Source organism: Cupressus sempervirens, chromosome 1 (assembly GCF_028749045.1).
Source record: "Cupressus sempervirens isolate cs-2001-9-10 chromosome 1, ASM2874904v1, whole genome shotgun sequence".
In the NCBI taxonomy this organism is placed as follows: domain Eukaryota; kingdom Viridiplantae; phylum Streptophyta; class Pinopsida; order Cupressales; family Cupressaceae; genus Cupressus; species Cupressus sempervirens.
In genome coordinates this window covers 592,505,213-592,527,899 of record NC_143118.1, presented here as the reverse complement: position 1 = coordinate 592,527,899, position 22,687 = coordinate 592,505,213, and positions in this window count along the sequence as shown.

Below are 22,687 nucleotides of genomic sequence, written 5' to 3'. Positions count from 1 at the left end.
AATTTAAAAGATTTTATCTATTATAGTGGAAATAAAGAAATAGTCAAGTGATCTGCTAGGTTTTAGTAGTATCTTTATTCTTCAGATCTCTACTTTTATCTTTCTCATCATCCTGATCTCTTACTAGCTAATTCACACACTTTCTCTTTCACTTAACAATTCATTTTTCTTGATCTTCTTAATTCCGTTATGCTCAATTCATCTTTTATCTTCTTCTTCAATTCACATCAGTAACACCAACAATGATCAACAAAAAAAACAATCTTGATCATCCCCTTAAATAGCTAACTTTTCCTTTCTAGAATCATCTAGATTATGTTGTTTAATCACGATCATAGATCTCATATTCATTGCACTTAATCACTCAGAAAATAGGCTTCCTTCTTAAACTTTGTACTTCATTTTAGATTGTTAAATATTCTCCATTAGATCTCCTTTGAATTATTTCAGTCATTGATCTCATAACAAAATTTGTCCTTATCGTTTTTACTTCTTGAACATTCTTGATTTTCATCAAATTTTGGCCTCAAATTAATCTTTTCTTAACTTGTTTTTCTTGTTCAGGCTTGGTCAAAACTACAACTTTACTCAATCAATTTATCACTTGGTTAACACTGAAATGACTCAATTAACAGTACATATTGAATCTTCTTTTCTAGGCATTCAATGACAACCGTATTAGCTCAATTAATATTGTGTTTCTTTATTCATTGTACAGTTTAGTCTTTGTAACTTGAACATACATTAAATTCAATAACTTCTCAAAAACATTATATGGTTATAAAATAATCAAACCAATATTGACTATGAGGATGTAACTAATTTAAGTTCCCATTGAATACCATACTTTCTTCAAATTTTCTTCATCAATCAAATTATATGGAACTCTACTGAGTTATTATAGTGTCTTACTAGTTATAGCTTGACATCAATGACAATATAAAAACTGATATGAATCTTTCATTTTTGACAATTCTGCTAAGTAGATAAGTTGTATTTTTCCCTTATGACAACATATATCTTGTATAAGGAGGGTACAATTTATAGATGAAGATTCTATAGTTAGACTTACAAAATTGTCTAAGTATAAACTAAGTTATCTAATAAAGAAGATATAGTTTTGATATGTACAGATGATTGAGAGATTATGACAATGTGTGTAGTTAGGTATGGACAATAAAGGCTATTAGGATGATGTGTTCAAGTGCACGAGTTAGTATGGTCAGTACATAAGAAGATATGCCAAATTTACCAGTTGTGACAATATACATATAGAACATATCATAATAGGAAAATGTTAATTATGAGTTAAGAAATTATTTTTTTAAAAAAATTTTACTTGACTAATTAGGGACTACATCCTAGATTTTAAAACTAAGAGGGAAAGAGTTAATTTTATATTTTGCCAAGTGTATGAAAGCTTGAAGGTTGACTAGACAATATTTTGTAAATTATAAAGGTATATAAGAAGATTACAATATTCAAATTTAAGTGCACTTATAAGGAGGAATATGAAAACTTTATATGATGCAAATTCTAATGTATGATAAGAAGATTTTGAGTTTTGTGAAGAGAAACAAGTGCTATATAAGATATTGAAGATATTAGTAGCAAGCAAAGAGGTTTTTGCATCTATCTTTTTGTATCAAGAAATTACATTGTAAGTTACATGTTTGGGTAGTAGGTTTAGCTTGTACAACATTCTATATATGTATATGTACCAACTCCTAACAAGGTTTAGGCTTCTAACAAGGCTTAAATCCTCTAACAAGGACCATGACACTATATGCATGTAATAGACTCCTAACAAGGTCAACATCTTTAGCCAAATACTTTTGATTAGTAGATCACTTTGTGGGTACCATCCCCACGGGGGTTTTACCTTGGCTAGGGTTTTCCTAGTTAAAAAAAAATGGCGTTATGAGTTCTTTTATTGCATGGTTAGTTTACTATTTGGTATAATTAGTTTTCTTTAATATGTAAGTTATAAGGGAATTAATAAAATCTGATTTTGGACTAAAGTACTAATTCACCCCCACTAATATTCCTTATTTCTAACAACTGGTATCAGAGAATAGTTACTTAGAAGATGATTAACAACTTGAGTAAGATTCCTTTATATATCAAATAGTTACAAAAGAATCTAGAAGATCTTAAGTAGATTGATATTCTTACTAAAGAAAGAGATAACTTGAAAGAAAGATATGAAGATGGTGAAAGACTACATTGGAAGTTGAAAGACAAGATTGATCATCTCAAATCCAGAAAGGAACACAAAGATCAAACAAAATATAGTGATGAAGTATCAAAATTCATGAAAGAAAATGAGATTCTAAAACATGATTTAAAGATCACTAAACTAAAGCTAAGCTTGAAGAAAGATGATAGAAAAATTGAGTTAGACTTGAAATCTAAGAATAAAGATCTACGATCCAATCTTACAAAAGTCACATCTAAACTTGAATCTGCCAAGTTAGAACATGCAAAACTTGAGAATTATAATACTATTGTGAAATGAGAGTTAACCTAGACTAAGAAACACTTAGAAAAGTTATATTCCACTAGTGAGAAAATTTACGAGCAACTATATTTTTAGAGACCTTCATATGATAAGAGTGGTCTTGGATATTTTATTGGAGAAAGTCAACTAATAAACTTGAAGTAAGAAAGGAGCTAGATCTAGTTATCGAGCATCCCAAAGATAAGAAATATGACCAAAATAAGATTTAATCTAGTCAATCTAAAGATATATAAAAATAAGTTGAGAAAACAAATCAACTTGAAAAAATTGACGAACCTAAGAAAAGTGAGCAAGCTGAATCACCCAAGGAAGTGAGGTTTATGAATTTAAAGGTAGATGCTTTGCATGTCATCATCATGAAATTGGTCATATGAAAAGAGACTTTACAAGTAAGTCATTCAAACCTATTTCTATTTTCTATTGTTATAATTTTGATGGTTTTGGTCATAGAGAAGTTTATTGTAAGAAAACTAAATTTGATAGTAATAATAGCAATAGTAGAATGTTTAGAGGTACTAACCCCATGGGAGAGAAGGAGAGCCAATGGAAGAAAAAAATATTGTGTTACAAATGTATCAACCTTGGAGATATTGCCAAATATTATAAAGAGCCTATTAACCAATGTGTACCTAATTATAGAAACAATGCACCAGTATGTTATCTATGCAATAACTTTGGTCATATAGAAATTTTTTACAGCCTGGATATGAGGAACAACAATGGGAACCCAAATTTCAAAAGGAAAAAAATACAAATGTTAGAAAGAATGATAGAAATAATAATACTCAGAAATATGAGTTGAGAGAGCAGGTGGAATAATTCAAAGAAGTATTTGTGAAATAAAAGATCAATTAAGCTCACATGTAGTATTGGAATAAAAATCATTTTGATGCACCTGAAGGAAGATTGAAGTCAACAATCATTTGTGATTAATCCTATTTGAATTGAACATATTTGATAATCAAATTAGCATCAACAAGATAAAAAAGATAGTATAAGATGAATTATGACTTGCATAGTTAGTATGATATAGTGCATTACGAGTTAAAGCTATGGTTTTAATAGTGCATGTGATTTGGAGATTGTATGCATGTGTACACAAGAAATCAAGTTTTTAAAAATTGTGTTCTTGAATAATCAATGTATAGATCAATTTGGTAAGATTTAAGGGATACATACACAATCTTGAGTATCATTTGAATGTGTGAGGATTTAAGGAGTAGTGAAGAGTGAATTGAGAGAAATTGAAAGCATTTTGAAGTGCAAAGTTTAGAAAACCCTATTTTCTACATAATCACTTGTAGTTTTTGATTTTCGAGATCTTTTCTATGAAGTTCAAACCAAAATTTGTGATAAGCATGGAGAAGTCTCTAATTAATAATATTGAGGAAGAAGAAATACCTAAGCTAAAGATTAACCTAGTAAAACCATTAGTGGATGACCCTAGTGTCACATTTTCGAAAGTTCTAGAGAAATTTGTCCACTTGGAAGATATAAGTAGCTATACTAGAAGTAAATGTGAATCTATAGGAGAAGAATATGTTTTCAAGGAGTTCAACCTAATCTATAATTAGGATATGAGTTTAAGCAAGATTTCGATCATTTGAAGAACAATGATTTAGTGAAATTTCTATTTTTCAATGAGTTTGACAATGAAGAATGGACTAAAATCATAATTAGCATAATTAATGATGGAAATTTTTGGTTAGGGGATAATGTGATTGAAATATTAACTAACCTAGTTCATGAAGTTATTGATTTATGCAATGAGGGCAGTATATAGTAAATGATAAAAATGTTAAGAAGACAGTAGTTGATAACACCAAATCTATCTATAATGGTAGAGGAATAGTCATTAGCAAGATCAAGCATGATGATGTTAGATTTTTGAGTAGAATTATTGCAAAGGAGATATATTCTAGTTCAAGAACTAATGGCATGGAAACATGATTCATTCAAGAAAACTACAAATTCTACATTGAGAGAGAAAAATTCAACTTGAGCGAAATCTTAAGAGTGCAGTTGGTTGAGAATCTTGAAAGTATTAATAAAGTTAAGGGTAGTCAATTCAGATTTCAATTATTGATAACTCACATATTTTTTCATTTAATCAAAAGATTTCCTTTCATGTCAATAACTAAGTTAGTGGTGATAAGTGTACCATGGAAAATATATCTAAAATGCATATAGTAAGTATCCTATTGATAAGATTGTTGATAATAAAAATGATATTATGAAGACCTTTTAGAATGAAATGAAGGGAAGATACAAATTACCACCCACTATGGTGGAAAATTACAATAATTATATATATATTTTTTATTGATACTAATTACACATATATTGAGGCAGTTGAGCCTAGAATACTATATGTTGAGCCACTTGGATAGAAGAAGAAATTGAGGGATATGCAGAGATAATCCTTAAATTTGATAAGGATTAAGAGTTTGACATGCTTGTAACATATGATGAATTGATGCAATTAGTTAACCAAGCACATATTGAGAAGAAAATAAAGAAAAATGTTGAAACAATGACGAAGAAAAGCATGTGACAAGTAGGAATGATAACAAAAGAGGTGAGTGCAGTAAGACAAACCATGACATGTATGAGGTAGATAGGTTAGCAAGGGAAGATGTATGTACCATCCTTGGCATCAAAAAAACCATTTGAGGGAGTCACAATAGTAGCACCATCAACAATAGAACCTATATCATTATATGTTGTAGTATTCTAGGATTAGATACCTATTACACCTACTATTCCACTAACCAAACCATTAGATGAAGAAGAGGAAGTTGAAGTGGTTGAAGTCAAAAGGAATTCAGTCAAATTGGCTAAAGTAAAAAAAGAGTCTCATGAATATCTTAGAAAGAAAAGAATGGAAGCTATGGTAACAAGACTTGGAAAGAGGCACAAGGAAATAATGCCCAATATACATAAGAAGAAGATGTGTGGTCAGATAGAGCTTGCAAAGCCAATAGAGAAACAATTAGAAGCCACAAACATAGGAAGAAAGACATGGAAGCCTAAGATTGAGAATCTAAACAATGAAATCATTAATGAAGGTAATTTTATGTAGTTAAATAAATTTTATAATCTATACACTAGAATTGATATATTGGAGCTAGAGAATGCTACTTTTGGACACTTAATATTGTTTGATAAGAAATTTAAAGATGTTAAGGATGAGATACCTAAGAATCTCTATGAGAGGCTAATGAATATAAGAAAGAGGGTAGCTAATGAAGGCAAGGGCATCATGCAAAATAGATCAAAAAGCTATACTAGATTGACAATGATGAGCACCTAGCCAACCTAATGAAGAGTCTTGAACCTTATCTTAGGAACAAGAAAAGATCCATATTGATAATGGGAGGTAATTATTAGAAAATAAATGAAGATATAGAAAAGGCCATAGTACAAATGATGGTATATCTCAATAAGGTAGTAGAAGCACCATAGGTCATCATTGGAGAGGACACAATGCAAATTGACCTCATGAAGGTGATTGTTGACACTTCTGAAGATCCATTTAAGGATTATGGCCCTAATGTTAGAAACTTTACCAACTACACCATCTTAGAGGAAGAAGATAAAGAAAAGAAGAAAAGGGAAGAAGAAAACAAAAGGAAAGAAGGAGAAAAGAAAAGTCTAGAAGAAGAGAAAAGAAAAAGAGAAGAAGAAAATGAAAGGAGAGAAGAAGAAAAGAAGAGAAAGGAAAAGGAATAATAGAGAAGAATACATGAGGAAACAAAAAAGAAAGAGGAAGAAAGAAAGAAAAATGATGAAGATAATAAGAAAAAGGAAGAAGAAAAGAAAAAGAAGTAAGAGGAAGAGGAAGAGAAGAAAAGGAAGGAAGAGGAAGAAGGAAGAAGAAGAGAAAAAGGGGAAGGAAGAGGAAGAAAAGAAGAATGAAAAAGAGAAGAAACGAAAAGAAGAAGAGGAGAAGAAGAAAAAAGAGGAAGAGGAAAAGAAGGAAAGTGTACTTGGTTCTTCTAGGACACCCCTCACACTTGCATTACTGAAAACTTCTGATAATGATGGTCAGACTAAACTGATCTCATCATTAAGAAAGATAATTGAAAAAAACATGAAGGTGAAGAGCTTGCAAAAATATCTTATGGAAGTCACAAAGAAACTTTAGAGAACCTTGAATATAAAGTTGACATAATCAATACCTAGAGGACAAAGTAAAAGCTAAAATACAAGCTTTTGATGTTGAGTTCACACATTTGTCTGATATTACATCCATTCAAACCCAAACAAAACATGATGCACAAATGTTTGACATTGTCTATCAGAACATCAAAAATGACCTTAGAGCTCTTGATACATGCATCATAGAGCTAAGAAGATGTGAGAAAAAAGGTAAGGAGCTAAATGTTAAATATGCAATGTTATTTAAGTTCACCAAGAATAGTGATGATAAGATGAAGAGAAAACATGAAGAACTATGTGCATTCGTAGATCAACTTCAACAACCTAAGCAAGAGATAAAAAATATTGTCACACTGATAGGAAATAATTATGATGAAGTAAGTCTCATTGAGATGAATAGAGAGAGGATAACCAAGAGGTTCTCACTTTTGAGAGAATATTTATCTTTGAAGATAGAAACTCTCAAACAACAAATAGAGGAATGTTTTAAGGTAAACACATATGTTGAGAAGTTTGTCTATTCAGACCTTAATGAAATGGAAGTAGCAGGTTATGGATTTTTCAACCTTCTCAATATATTTTAAGGAGTAAAAGATTCATGGGAGAAGAATTTTAAGAGCCTAAAGACAATTTTTGATGACTATATGACACATCTATCTACTTAAGTATAGAGTTATAGATCCATAATTTTGACTTGTGTATAAGTTTTGACACCTTTGTCATTGATGTCAAGGGGGGAGTAATATAGAAAATTATATGATGAAAGGAGGATTAATAGTATGATGTATTAATATATGTAGAGAGGGGAAGTAGTAATCATAAAAAGTATTATATTCAAAGAGAGAGTTAAAATGTGATAGGAGATACAGGGAAAGACAGTTATAAAATATGATGATCCACAAATTTTGTAACTTTAATAAATTTTGTTAAGGACAAGTTTTTGAAAAGTTTTGATTAACATTTTGGGAGTTAGCCAATTTTCGCATATGTTGACATTAATGCCAAAGGGAGAGATTGTTGAAAATTTAGCTAAGTTGATAAGTTGGAGTTGTAATTAATGGAAACATATATCTTGTATAAAGAATGTACAATGTACAAATGAAGATTCTACAGTTAGACTTAGAAAATGTAAGTATCAACTAAGTTATCTAGCATAGAAGATACAATTTTGATATGTATAGATGCCTGAGGCATTATGGAAATTTGTGTAGTTAGGTACAAACAATACAAGATTTTGGGATGACATGTTCAAGTGCATGAGTAAGTATGATCAATACTAAAGAAGATATGACAACTTTACTAGTTGTGACAATATATAGATAGAATAGAGCATAACAAGAAAAGGTTAATTATGAGTTAAGGAATAATTTTTTTTACAAAATAATTACTTGATTAATTAGGGGCAACATCCTAGATGTTAATCCTAAGAGGAAAAAATTTAATTTTATAATTTTTAAAGTGTTTGAAAGATTGAAGGCTGCCTAGACAATATTTTGTAAATTGTAAAGGTACACAAAAAGATTACAATATGAAAAGTTAAGTGTGCTTCTAAGGAAGACCATGAAAATTTTATTTGATGTGAATTATAATGTATGATTAGAGGATTTCTAGTTTTGTGAAGAGTAGCAAGTTCTATATCATATATTAAAGATATCAACATCGAGTAAAGAGGTTTTTGTATCTATTATTTTGTTTCAAGAAATTACATTGTAAGTTGCATGTTTGGGCAATGGATCACCTTGTACAAATTTTTTTTATATGTATACATACCAACTCCTAATAGGGTTGAAGTAACTCCTAATGGGTTTGAGGCTTCTAATAAGACCTAAGTCCTCTAACAAGGACTGATATACTATAGATATGTTATAGAATCCTAATAGGGTCAATATATTTAACCATATACTTTTTATTAGTGGATCATTTTATGGGTACCATCCCTATCAGGGTTTTCCCTTGGCCATGGCTTCCCTAGTTAACAAAATAGTGTTATGATTTCTCTTATTACATGGTTATGTTTACTATCTAGTATAATTAGCTTTGTTTCATATGCAAGTTATAAAGAAATTAATAATATCCAATTTTCAACTAAAGTTTGTAGAATACTAATTCACCTCCACTCTTAGTATTCCTTGTTTCTAACATTTACATACATTAACAACATTATCAATTGGGGCTAATAGAGAATCCCATTGAGCTATGTTTTATACAAAGTAATAGTTAGGAATATGAGTTTCAGATTCCCCTCTTGAAAGAGTAATGAAGTTAATTCCAAGGTTATTTATGATGGTGATTTAATTGCTCAAGTAGTTCAATTAAAGATAATTACAAAAGTTCACAAGGAGGCCTTTGTTGGTACATTTAGTCTTGGATGAAAAATAAAATATTTCCACTTTTTTTCTAGTATTTTTAAACCCTAGCTAGATGAAATCTTAGTTTGAAATTTGTGATAATTTCCTAACTTAACCATTTTCAAAGACATTAAAAAGTTGGGTAATTAGAAGTGGAAGAAAATTGTTAAAATTCAATGTACTAGACATCAATCATCATAGAATTTTTGTTGCAATTTGAATTATCAAAAAAATGGAAAACTCACAAAATACAAGCTAGAATCATTCATATTACATAGATGCAACCATTAATAAAAACAAATAAGGTGCACAATATTAGAATTTATCAAATTCTAAAGCTTCCTATAATGTCCTGCTAGGGAACCCAAAGAGGGATCAACTTAACTAATGCAACTAAGGTTATTGAATATTTTTTATTAAGATTTTACAAACTATTATGTAACAAAAATGTAGAAGAAAGTAAGAATAAGATAACACTTGCATACAATATAACTCAAAATATAGATTCCAAATCTCAAGGGTTTTATAATGTAGAATCATGTACATATTAGAAATCTAGTAAGTAAAATTATAAAACAAAAAATACATAATGTAGATTAATGAATACGAATGTCATCACATATGAGAATCCAAAATTCAACAAAAATAATGATGCAGGGCCACACCACCCTTACAAATGCACAACCAATATCACAACAAGATGGAGACAAGAGATGAAAAAATGCTTCATATAGCATCCATTAATACTTGAAATTCATTACAATATTCTCCAAATGAAAGGACTCCAAATTCTTACAATATAAGAGAGCTTCCTCACTAAGAGCTTCCAACTAGAAGAGCTTACAACAAAAGAGCTTGTTCACTACACCTTGAGAGATTCCTCACAAATGTTCACATGGCTTGCTTAAATAGGCACTTGACACCCAATGCATGACTCATCTACAACCTTCTAGAATTCCACCTACAACCTTCTACAATATCTACAACTTTCTAGAATTTCCACCTAAATACAACAAAGCACCACCATGTGGCCCAATTAGAAAATTAAATTTCCTTTATGGATCACAAAAAATATTAAATGCATGATTTAAGGAACTTTCCACAAACTTCTAAGTTGCCACCTACACACCTCGATTAATGGAATGACAACTATTTTTTATATTTTTCTATTGATGCCACCTTTGCACCTCGAAAACAAAAATTCCTCTTTTCTCCCTTGTTTTTCATTTTCTATTTTTTTAAAAATATTATTTTTCTTTCTATTTTTTTCACTTTCTCTTTCCTCCATTTTTTATTTTTTAGTTTAAATTTTTTTGCAAGATGCTCCTGCATTAGACTCCCCTGGTAGATAGAAAAGTGTGTCCCACACTTTGACACCAAAATAAAGATATACAACCATCTTCATCTTAACCAAAGGCTTCCACCTCAACAAGGACAAGAAAACCAACATTCAAATCTTCCACATTTTTTTTTTCCTGATGCATGATCAGTGTGGGCTGCGAGGAAGCAGTGTGGTGTAGGGTCTCTTTGGTGTAGATCCGAGGTGAAGTGTGGGATTGCATGAGGTAAGTCCATTGATGTCAAATAGTTTGGGGCCATTTAAGATGGTCAGGTGTAGGATTTTCATGTAGTAGAAGTCTGAGGAGTAGTACTAATGGTGTGGCAGGCGGGCTTGGAAGTCAAGATGGATATCTAGGCAGTGGTGTCATGAGTCAGTGGTGTTGGGAGATGTGATATCATAAGGTGTAGGTTGATGTGAAGTGCATCATCTGAGGTGAAAAATGGGGGACGAGCATAGCTTGTCCATAAGGCTATAGAGAACTCTGAGAGCTTTTTAAAAATGTAAATGGTTCGTCGATTGAAGCTACGGTTCAAAAGTTATGCCTCCCAAAAGTTCAACTACTATTTCTAGATTCTTCTAATTTTGTACCAACTTCTAAAGTGACTTCTAGAGCCTTCCATTTTGGCAGTGGATGGCAACTAGCACTTTCTAGAATGTATTCCTAATCCTTAACCCTTTGGGGCCTATTTAAGGACATTTCTGACATTGTAAAAGGCAATTCGGAGTGGAGTTTGAGAGAAGGTACTGGGAGAAGAAATTATCTCCAGATTTATGCTATTGTAATCCCATAGGGCATGTTTTGGGAGTCTATTTCTCTACACTAAGTGTACTAGCATATTTTCATTGTTAATAAAATTTTCCTTTTCTTGTTGTGTCCATTCTATGCTTGGGTTGTGTCCCCAGTCAAGTGGTATCAGAGCAAGTTTTCCCGAGTTTTAGACAAAGCACCGACTGTGAGGTAGTTTGCATCAAGACTGTGTGGTTGTGGGTTTGAGTTAAGAAGATGCCTCCATAAAGAGAGTGTGGTGGAAGGGTCAGAGCTATTAATCCTAAGGAGGTTAGAGCCCTTCAAAGGAAGGTTCAAGCATTGCAGGAGGAGCTCTGTAGAGGAACAAATGTTGCTGCAGGTGACAAAAGTGAGGATGAAAATGAAGAAGAAGAAATTGAACTAGAATTGAGGAAGATGGAGCAAGGGGAGAGGACAAGTGCTGAAGTAGAAGAGTTTTCTGAGCATATCAAGTTCCAACATGAGGAGGTCCAGGCACACATTATCAAGATGAATCAATAGTATAAAGCTAGGGCTGATCAAAGGAGAAGACATAAGGAGTTGCAAGTAGGGGATCTAGTCATGGTACACTTAAGAAAGGAAAGATTTCTAGTAGTTACTTACAACAAGATGAAGATGAAGAAAGTTGGCCCCTACAAAATTCTAAAGAAACATGACTCAGGAAATGCATATGAGGTGGAGTTACCAGATGGAATTCACATTTCTCCTATCTTCAACATTGCAAACTTAATATAGTATCATGATGATGGTACAGATGAGGAGTTGATATTAGAGCCATGTCCAATTCCTACTTCTAAGAAGGAGTAGATAGAAGACATTCTGGATCATCGTATGGGCAGGAGTACCAAAAATAGGTAGTATGAAGAGTATCTGGTTAAGTGGAAAGGCTAAGCATCATGCATCAAATAGTATCCAAATACATAAAAATTTACATCTCAATAATAAAGGTCACACTACCCCACAACCTTGTGGATCCCAAAAAGGCCCACTCCTTCCATGTTGAGGAGATAACAACATACTCCATACATATATCAACTGCTAAACCAATCTTAAAGATCAAAGAGTGAAATCCTGAAAAGCTATTCAATCTCAAGATCAATATTCAATTATATAGGTAGTATACACTAAATGAGAAACTTCACCACCTTGTGCCCATTATTTTCATGAAACAAGTGAATATCCTTCTTCAATTGTGCCCATTATACCACACTATGGTTTTTGTAGGCCATTTAATCAAATTCTCTTTAGCCACCATATAAATGAAAGAGACCAACTACTTTTTCTTCCTCCTCATTCAAAAAATACTCACTACAATTGAAACCATAACCTGGAAAGTCCCACTCCAGTAATGAATCTAGAACCACAATTAGATCCTTCAGAAATAATGCCTACATTACCCATTTCACTACTGACATTTATCATGGCTACAATAACTACTTAAACCTTTCAATGGTGAGATGAGTCTTGAAATAGTCTTTCCATTGTTCTCTACATTATACACATAAAACCATTCATTGGGTATAAAAATGATAATTTTAACCTCTTCTCTTTCACTAACCTAAGAAATGATTTCTACTGTCTCTACATTTTGAAGATGAATGTTGATTCTATTGATTTATTTCACCAAATTTAGTCACAACACCAATTAATTTGGAAATGAATTTATTTCCAAACCTTTTTAAATGAAAATTTGTATTGAATTACTGATAGTCCTTATGTTGTCCTCATCATTCTTTTCTCTATCCCAAATTATTGTTCCCTAAACAATAAAGGCTCTCGGTCATAAACCTTTATTTTATTTCGTTCACATTTTCCATCAAAAACTATCACCCATCCACAAAAACTAATTATTACCTTTCTCCCCATCTAATTTTATTTATTAAAATCCAAATAAATTTTATATTTCTTAAAAAAGAAAATCCATCGAACATTCACAAAATTCAAATTGCATCCTGCCAATTTCTTGGAATCTTGAAGCCCATTTTGACAAAACATCCACTTCCCAATTACCTTCTCAAAAGACATGACTCACTTTGTAATCTTACAAAATTATAACTCCTCTATGATATCCTTTACATAATTCTCCAGATTCCAAGCATGAATCTTGTTCAAATGAATAGTTTCTACCACCACTAAAGAGTCACCTTCTAAATGAATCTTCGACACTCCTAACATTTTTACATATTTTACTACCAACAAAGATAACTTCATCTCCAAAATATTATTTATTCCATCCATTAATTCAACCCCTCCAAAGGCTAAAGTACAACATAACTAGTTTCTCACAATAACACCAACATCTAAAGGGCCATGATTCCCCTTCACAACACCATCAAAATTTTCTTTGATCCATCCATTATTTGGTGCTAACCATGAAATTTTTGTTTTATGCTCACGAATATGTTTATTCTTCTTCTTGTTTCCAACTTTATTTATCTAAATGCTAGACCATAGCTTCTAAATTACTCCGTCTTCTTTTGTGAATTTTTGTTTCTTAGATTCATTCCTTAAGGAAACTGCACTCATAATCTCCTCAATAGAGTGATAAATTCTCCATAGCAATCTATTTGTTGATTCCACTTTATCTTGAAAAATGCATTTATTCCTTTCTTTGCAAATATCTCAAATCAAAATGGAAGTTACAATCATCCATACACTAGATAGAAAAGAGAAATGTTTTTCTTGAGGCCAACTCAAAAATAATTCCTTCAAATTTGGCATCCATGAGCCTTGCCATCCCAAATTACCCTGCATCATTTTCCAACAAGATAATGCGTCTGAATAATTTAGAAGTAAATGATGCACCATCTATTCATGTTGATATCACATCACCCATCTAGTTGGACCATAAAAACCAAATATTTTCCTTCTTTTGCTAGTTAGAATCCTCCCTTGCATTACTAGCCATTCAAAAACACTAGCCTTAGGGAGATAACCCCAATGCCAACATAGATCACCTTCCTTGAAATTTCCTAGCCTGCCTCAAGAGAACAACCCATATCTCAACTTGAATATATACTCCCATTGAGAAGTCACACACCAAAAAACTTTATCCTCTTGATCAAGAATAAACACTTCCATGCCTTTAAAAATGTTTCTCAAAGTGGCTTGTTGTTTTGACAACCATTCAACCCTCCAATCCTTCCATATCTATTTCCTACCTACTAGGCTTTGAACCTCAAACATATAATCCCTTAACCTAACTCCCCATATTTCACACAAAATCCTTGTAAAATCTCCATTTGGTTCAACCTCATCTAGTACTACATAGCCATGCCAATAATCTTCCCAAAATTTAGCCTTCCTTTCATCCCCAACTTTCCAAGAGTTATGGCTAGTTATCACACTCATAAAAGACACAAGGAAACTCTATATTGATGACCCACTTGGAGGGTTCCTAACTGTAAAAATTACTTCCACCTCATCAATATCTAAATATTTAGCTCTGAGGATTTTCACCCACAACTTCTTAGGGATCTTGTGCAAATTCCATAGTAGCTTTTCTCTAAGAGCAATATTAATCAAACTCCAATCCCTCAACCTTACTCCACCTTTCTCTTTTGGCTTGCCCATGCAATCCCAAGCTAACAAAGGAAGTTTACCCTCCTCCCTAGAGCCATTCCAAAAAATAATCACTCATCTTTTGTTCAACAATTTTGATCACATTTTTAGTGTCTCCTGTGTTTGCATTCTATACCATGGCCAATTTAGATTTAGAGATACCTTATGATATTCATATTTATGTGTATTTGAAATGCTTTAACAACTTGACATTATTTTGGTTGCAAGTATCATAGCTATTAGATGTTAGATGCTACAATATCTAGTTTGATCATATTTGCATGATGATTATAGTGATATGACATGATGCTTTATGATAATATCTATTTTTTTTTTAAATTTAGATATAAGCTTTGTTTACATATATATGTTGGACTTTATTAAATTATAGTTGATGTGTTTGTGCTAAAAATATTTATATTATTCTTGCAATAAAATTTTATTATGGTGCAAATGAATGATTTAGATAGATAATTTTAATGAAATTAATTAAATGATAGTTTATGCAATTTTGTACACTATTTCTTAGGCTATATTATTATTGTGCATCCACACTCGATTGGGTTGTTTATTGTGTAGGAATTATATCCCCAATAGTGGCATGTAGAGTTAGTTATTTTAATTTTCATACTGAAGCAATGTCATTCCAGTATGGGTTAAATGTATCTATGCTAATTAAAATAATAAACCCTATAGTTATTTGGTAAAAGTTGGATTCATTATGCATTTGTGATTAGACCTATGAGCATTTCTATGCATTTAGAAATCTACAGTGGTAGCAAAAGTTGCTAAATATTGTGATTTAATTATTTAAGGGAGATTTTAAATTTAATTTCTATTACCAACTAATTTTCAATAGTTAAATCCCAAGCAATTGGGATTGCTTGATTTATTTGGGTTAAGGGAGCTAATTAGATTATTTTATTTTAAAATAATCTAATTTATATGTCACTTTGTAAAAGTGCATATATTAGCTAAAAGTGATTTTATTCTCAATTCTCATTTTAAAATTTAGGATTTTGGAGCAAATTTTTCAAAACCCCTCATGAACATTTCAATCATTTATTCCTTGGGTGAGTTGTTCTTGTGAGATCATGATGAGACTAGGATACTTGGATTTGTAATGGGGAACTCCTCCTTTGCTAAGTGTTTCATTGACTTTCGTGCCCCCATTATTTTTTTGGTGTCTACTTCTATTTCTACCCTTTTGATAGTGAGGTAGGGATTTTCCATTTGAATAGTTTTAATCTATTTAAGCTTCTATTTTTTATTTATTTAGGGGTTAAGGTTGAGAACTAGTGTTCCCCTCCATTTGCATATGTTTATTTGGCTTAGTTGGGCATGGGTGAGTATCTGAGGGTTTTTGACTTTGATAGTTAGAGCTTTTATAGTGTTATGCTAGTCATTTTGCATACAATCTTGAAACTCAATTTTTATTTGATTTTTGGGTGTTTGACCCCCATTCTTAGATATCTTTATTTCTTATACCAACTCAACTACAAGTGTTATTGTAGTCATAATTAAAGGACCTTTTTCCTTAAAATTAGAATCTAAATTGGTTGCACTAAACGCTTTGTAAATTTAAAGTATTGATCATCTAGGTTGTCTAAAAATCTAGGTTGGTAGTAGCAAGGGATGATTCAAAAATTACTACTTTAGATAAAGGGTCTTTTCAAAGACCTATAAAGATTATTATTTGGTATGAGAGTTTTTTAAAACATTCATTCAAAGAGGAACACAAGAGTTATCAAACTAAAGTCAATCCAAAAGAGAGACACCAACATCTTCACCACTCAATCTAAACATGATCAAGGTAAGAAAAGAAAGAAAAATCATAAAGGTGTTAGATAAGATTCTAGACAATTGTGAAAGGTAATCAAATATAGGGATAACACTTATAAATCCCTATCCTATTATGTATAATGAACAAAAGATTTTGAGGAAGAATCAAGTGGGAACACACAAACTCCATGAACCAATTTAAAATAAGAATACAAAAGACTCAAGGAAAATAAATTGATAACTCGTTAAGAGCCCTCAGAATGGATTCTCTCATCTAGTCATAAAGTGATAGATAAATATATTTATAGGGATTTTTAATGTCTATTCTAATTAAGAAAAACATTATTTATGAGTTTGTAGACACTCATGATAGATGACACCTTGAGATGTCAAAAGGAATTGCAACACTAAGCACACATTGAGCCTCAAGACATTTGGATCTTGAGTTTTGATTTCCAAGTATTTGGAAGCTTCTTATAGTATTTGCAATCAATTTTTTACTCAAAAAAGGTTTGACAAATGCTTGTTGATGAAGAAAACCCTTTGTCATTCTTTCCTTTTGTCAAGTCTATTTGTTGTGGTCTCACAACACACACACCATTTTATGTCATAAAATGGGGACCTCATTTATCTTAAAACCCTCTTGACATACCCAGTTAGGTCCCTTAGTTGATTATGAATTTCCTCTAAGTATTTAGTTGATTATGTATTTCCTCTAAGTATAGGTTAGTCCTTGGCACCTAGTGGGGCAATCACAAGTAGTATCAGAGGAAAGAAAGGTGATTTTTTGGTTCATAATGTAGAAAGTATGTAGTTGTGCACCTAACGCACCATGCACACTTGTGCATGTGCATGTGGTGCACAACATGAGAACTTACACATGTGCATACCCTCAAAGGTGTGCACATTCAAATAGAACCCCACCCTTGCCTTCATATTAACTTATCTTCTTTCAACAACTAAGAGCTGCACATCTTAGTTCCATAACTCTATACATCCACATCAAGTGCATTTACCTTATCCAAAGTAAAAGAAAACTACCCAGTATGTACACTTATACATATGCACATCCTCATAATATTGTGAGTGGTGCACTTTTAGTGTACCCCCACCCCCAAATATTTTCATTGCACATATTAAGTGCATAATTGTGCATAGGTGTAGTAAGTGTGCACTTTATATTTAGTAGAGTCTAAGTTCCATAAAAATAGTGCACATGCACACCTTACACACAAGCATAGGTGTGCTAGGTGTGAAAAGTGTGAATGTGTGCATATTAGGGATAACAAGAGGATTTTAACCAATTTTTTTAATATTCAGTTAGGGTTGTTATTGGTTTATTTCACATTTATGAACCTCGTAGGTTTCCCAACATCAGATAGTGACACCTCTCTTTTTTTGCACATATAAAGGTACCTTTTTCATCCTCTATGGCCACAAAGATAGTAACAAAACTAATCACCTTTGAGTATCAAGGAGTGCCAAAGAAATCTTAGTTTTAAGATGAGCAATCTAAGATCCAAGATACAGAGATGGGTCATATTGAATAGAACACTTTTCTGTTATTTTGTAACAATCCCAAACCAAGGTCATCCATGGTATCAACATCGATTTGAAGTGGGTTAGTAAAAATTTCTTCTGACCCAATGTTAGTTCAATCATCTAAGCTAATGATGACTTTGGCATACCATTATGCGTTGGAAGAGAAAGTAGTTAAGAGTGTGACTGGCAAGATAGTCCTAGACATAAGATCTTGAAACATTTAAAATGTATTCCATATTCCATGTGTAGATTAGTACATCCAAATCACATATGATCATGTAGATAGATGGTAGAGGGAGAATGTGATAGAAGACAAGAAGCTAGTACAAGGGAAGTACCTAATTGACATCACACCTCTAGGCTATATGATAGATGATATTGGGTACTCAATCATTCTTCTAAGTAGAGCCATGGGATTTCCAGTAGCTAGTCATCTAGAAACATGTATAGTACACTTCAAAGAAACCATTAGAATGGAGAAGATGCCTATTAATTGGGCCATTATACTCAGTGATTATCTAGATGAGCAGGTATTTTTGGTAAAGAATGATCCCCTCTTTTATATGACCTCCTACATGATGTATTGTTTAGTGGTAAGATCCATAGATTATCAAGGATTGTACAGAAAAGGAAACATGCAAGATGAAAATGCTTGGCCTTATGTACTTTATCACTAGCTGGTGAAGAAGAAACAACCCTTACAAATTTCTAATTATAGGGTGGTTAATGATGTGTTCATGTTTTCCATAATTCAGTTCATTGAAGGTGTTGGGCCCATTTGCCATTGCACCAAAAGCCATGACTATTAGTGAACATGGAACACCACATAATTAACCACCTGTGGGCAGGGGAGCGCGTTGCATCACCCAACAATCTCCCCCTCGACGCGCATACCAGGTGCTTACGCGGGTCGGGAAGGCACCGGGGAGATTTGAACCCATGAACAAGCCAAAACCAGGCTCTGATACCACTTGTAAGGAAACTTGGCAATAAAGAATGTAACCATTTCCACATAACCCATAATAGATCTAAAATAAACATGCGACGTGCTCCCCTGCCCATAGGTGGTTAATTATGTGGTGTTCCATGTTCACTAATAGTCATGGCTTTTGGTGCAACGGCAAATGGGCCCAACAATTGGTATCATAGCTATGGTTTTATTATTGTAACCCTAGATTGAATCCATGGGAATGCATGAGAGGATAAAAGAAAGGGCAAGATATATGAATGATTTATTGCAGATCTGAGGGTTTTGGGTTTTCTGTTATGATGGGATGTTAAAAGATTTGGGCATGTGAAATTGTTAGAGAAAAAGATTTTTTGGATGTTTCATTTAAAATGAGGGTTTTGGGGGGTAGCATGCAGAAATGACCTCCTGGGTAAAAACATACCTCACCATTGGATCCGGGTCGACATTTCTATAAATTTTGATATATAATATGCCCTAGTTTGGCCATGTTCAAAGGAAATGAAAGAGTTTTTTAGTTTCAACCCATGATGGCCATCAAATTTAATCCCGTCGGAATTTTCGTCACTGAAAAAATTAAAAATGAAAATACTGAAAATGGTAAAAAGACAGTTTTAGTAAAACAGTCATAACTTTCTCTCAGAATATCGGATTTCAGAGTTCTTATAGGCGTTGGAAAGCTAATTTAGAGCACTACAAGATGGTGTAGGTTTGGTTCTATGATTTTGAAATTTTGTCACGTTTTAAGAGCCCTAAAGTCAGATGTTGTTTATTTTGAGCACGAATTGGGGCATAACTTGGGCATACGGAGTCGGATTTTGGAGTTCGAGTAGTCAACAAAAAGCTCTTGGAGAGATCTACACATTGGTTTAGATTTGGTGTAGGTTTGGCATGATTTATTTATTGATATATTGATCTGAATAGTTTATAAGTATATTTTGACTATGGTAACATTGTGAGTTTATGACATTGGAGATTTAAGTTTTGATGTCATTGTATACTCAGTTCATATTTTAGATTGGTCTCATGATGATATGGTTATTAGTGTTTGGTTTGGATATGCATGATGACTTGTTGGGTCTACAAGTTGTGCAGTGTTGTAAGCGGTCTATACTTACAGGTTGCATTTATAGCTTGGTTATGGGTTGTCTTTGCCCATTGATCTTTCATTATTGATGCATATTCAGATTGGTGGCTTGGATTTGGGTTGTCTATGCCCTTAGTCACATGATTTACTATTTTCTTCATGTAGAAAGGATTAGACGTTGTTACCAGGTACAGTCATGGCAGAGGATTGTGGTTGACTATGCTGACAGGTTGGACATATTGAGAGCTAGATGCTCGGTTCATGGATGTGATCATGGTGTCATGGATTTTGGCATGACATGATTGGATATACAGGTACATCCTTGATGTTCTTTAGTTTGGATTTTTTGATACAGTTATGGTGGTATATCTTCTTGGTTGAGGATCATAGTTATTTGGTTTCGTTTGAGGAGCTCATGATGTGCACTTTGAGTTCTTTGATGATTTGATGCCTTGGTTGATTCTCATGGTTAGAGGATGGTTTTTCATCATGATGTCATGGATAGCTTGGATACACGGTTTAGTGGGAGCTTGTGACAGTGATGGGGTGACAGTGTAGGATTAGTTCCTGGTTTGGTTTATATCTTCTTGGTTTGGAGAGGATGGATTTTATGATGCCATGGGAGACTTGGTACCACGATTGAGTGGGAGTTTTGTTGGCATTGATATATTTATTAAGTGTTTGCAGATGTTGGAGGTTTGTCTTAGATCTTGTTGCTGCAAAAGCGTCTTTGACATTTGCATGGTGCACTTGTTATCTTCATGGTGTTTGAAGATGGTTAGATCTTGAAGACTCATGGAGTTCTTGGTTATCTTCATGGTGTATGGAGATGGTTCTTCCTAGTATGTGGAGATGGTTGCATCTTGAGGACTCACAGGGTTCTTGGCAAAGGTGTGGTTTATGCTTTTATTTGGCATGTTATCCTTGGTATGAGGATGGTTTCATTATTATGTCATGGTATACTCTTGATATGCATTTAGAGTTGTGACATGTTATGGTATGTTCATATGGAGCATGTTATCTCTTTAGTTGAGATGGTTAGATCATGTTGTCATGTTTATGTTCCTGAGGCCATGGTTGGAACTCTGACATTGATCTTGGTTTAGTTTCTTCGTATTGAGTACACTGATCATAAGATGGATACTTCATGATATTGCTATGTTGCATTTGGAGTTGGCATGGATTGATTGGTTACAGGTGCTCATGGATACTTAGAGATGGTGGTGACGCTAATTTCTCTTGGATTAGAGAAGTATTTGTTGGGATGGTTGATGGTTTCAACAGGAAGTCCGAGGGGCAGTCACCTAATATGGACTTGAGAGGAGATTGTTCTTAGATGAGTCTTGGTTGGAGACTTGGGTATCTTGATGAGCATTCTCATTCCCCACTCTTGGTCTACTCGGTGGTTTGATACTTGAGAGGTATAGCCCATTGTTTCTCTCAGTTGCATTATACTTATGCTTGTCTTTCATAGATATGGATCTTGAGCTATGGTACATGAGTTAGTTCTAGAGGGTTCATTTGAGAGATGGTTTTATATTGGGCATTTTCCTTGAATTAGGAATGGTTATTCCTTGGATTAGGAATGGGTTTATTGAGTTTGATCTTCTTGTGGGAGGCTTACATCCATGATTAGTTATATGGTATGGTTTGGGTGTTGTTGAGGCTTCTTGTTGGGGTTTTATGGAGGAGATCATACTTGCACAATTTACATCTAGAGGTGTGTGTAGAAGGATATGATACAGGTTATGATTTGCATGGTTTCTTTGGTCTTGGTTATCTTCTTGGATGTTCAGTTTTGCCTACATTGGATTTGAGATTGGTTGGAGATTGTGATCACTGGTTTGTGCGCATGTATGTCATGTGAGAGATGACATGGTTATTACTTTATCTCTTTCCTTTTTTGGTTGTGGAGAATTTGGGAGACTATTGGAGACTTGTTATGAGAGTTTTTTTTCTTGCAGGATATTAGTTTATGTATTATGGATGTCCTCGATACTACATGGATTCACTTCTTTGAGATGTTGTTGAGTGGATTGGTTATAGATTTGACATTATCTTTTGCAGTGAGAGCTTCTTGGTATATATGTGGCAGATATTGCTCTTGAGGCTTGTGATTGCAGGTTATAGATTAGATATGTCTGTGATATGAGATTCACTTGTTATACCTTTGAGGTATGGATAGTTGGATGGGTTTGGCACTTTGCTGTGGGTGCTATTTCAGCTATGGATATTTTGACAACTATGGATACATGTGATTACCTTTGGATCAGGTTATTTGTGCTTGGAATTTTAGTTGGTACATGATTTTATGATCTTCTAATGTGACAGGTTGGGTGATTTTCTCTTTGGATGACTTCTATGTATGTCCAGTGAGAGTGGCATAATAGGAGGTGAGATCATTCATGTTCGAGATGCTGGATACTTTGATTTTGTTGCGGGTACCAGGATGGAGCACTTGGTGTATTTTGATCCATGATGGTGGATGTGCTAGGAGGGATTGTTCCCTTGTTCATTTATGTGGCTACGGATTGACCCTATGCAATGTATACAACAAGTGGGAGATTGTTGAGATAATAAGTGTTGCAC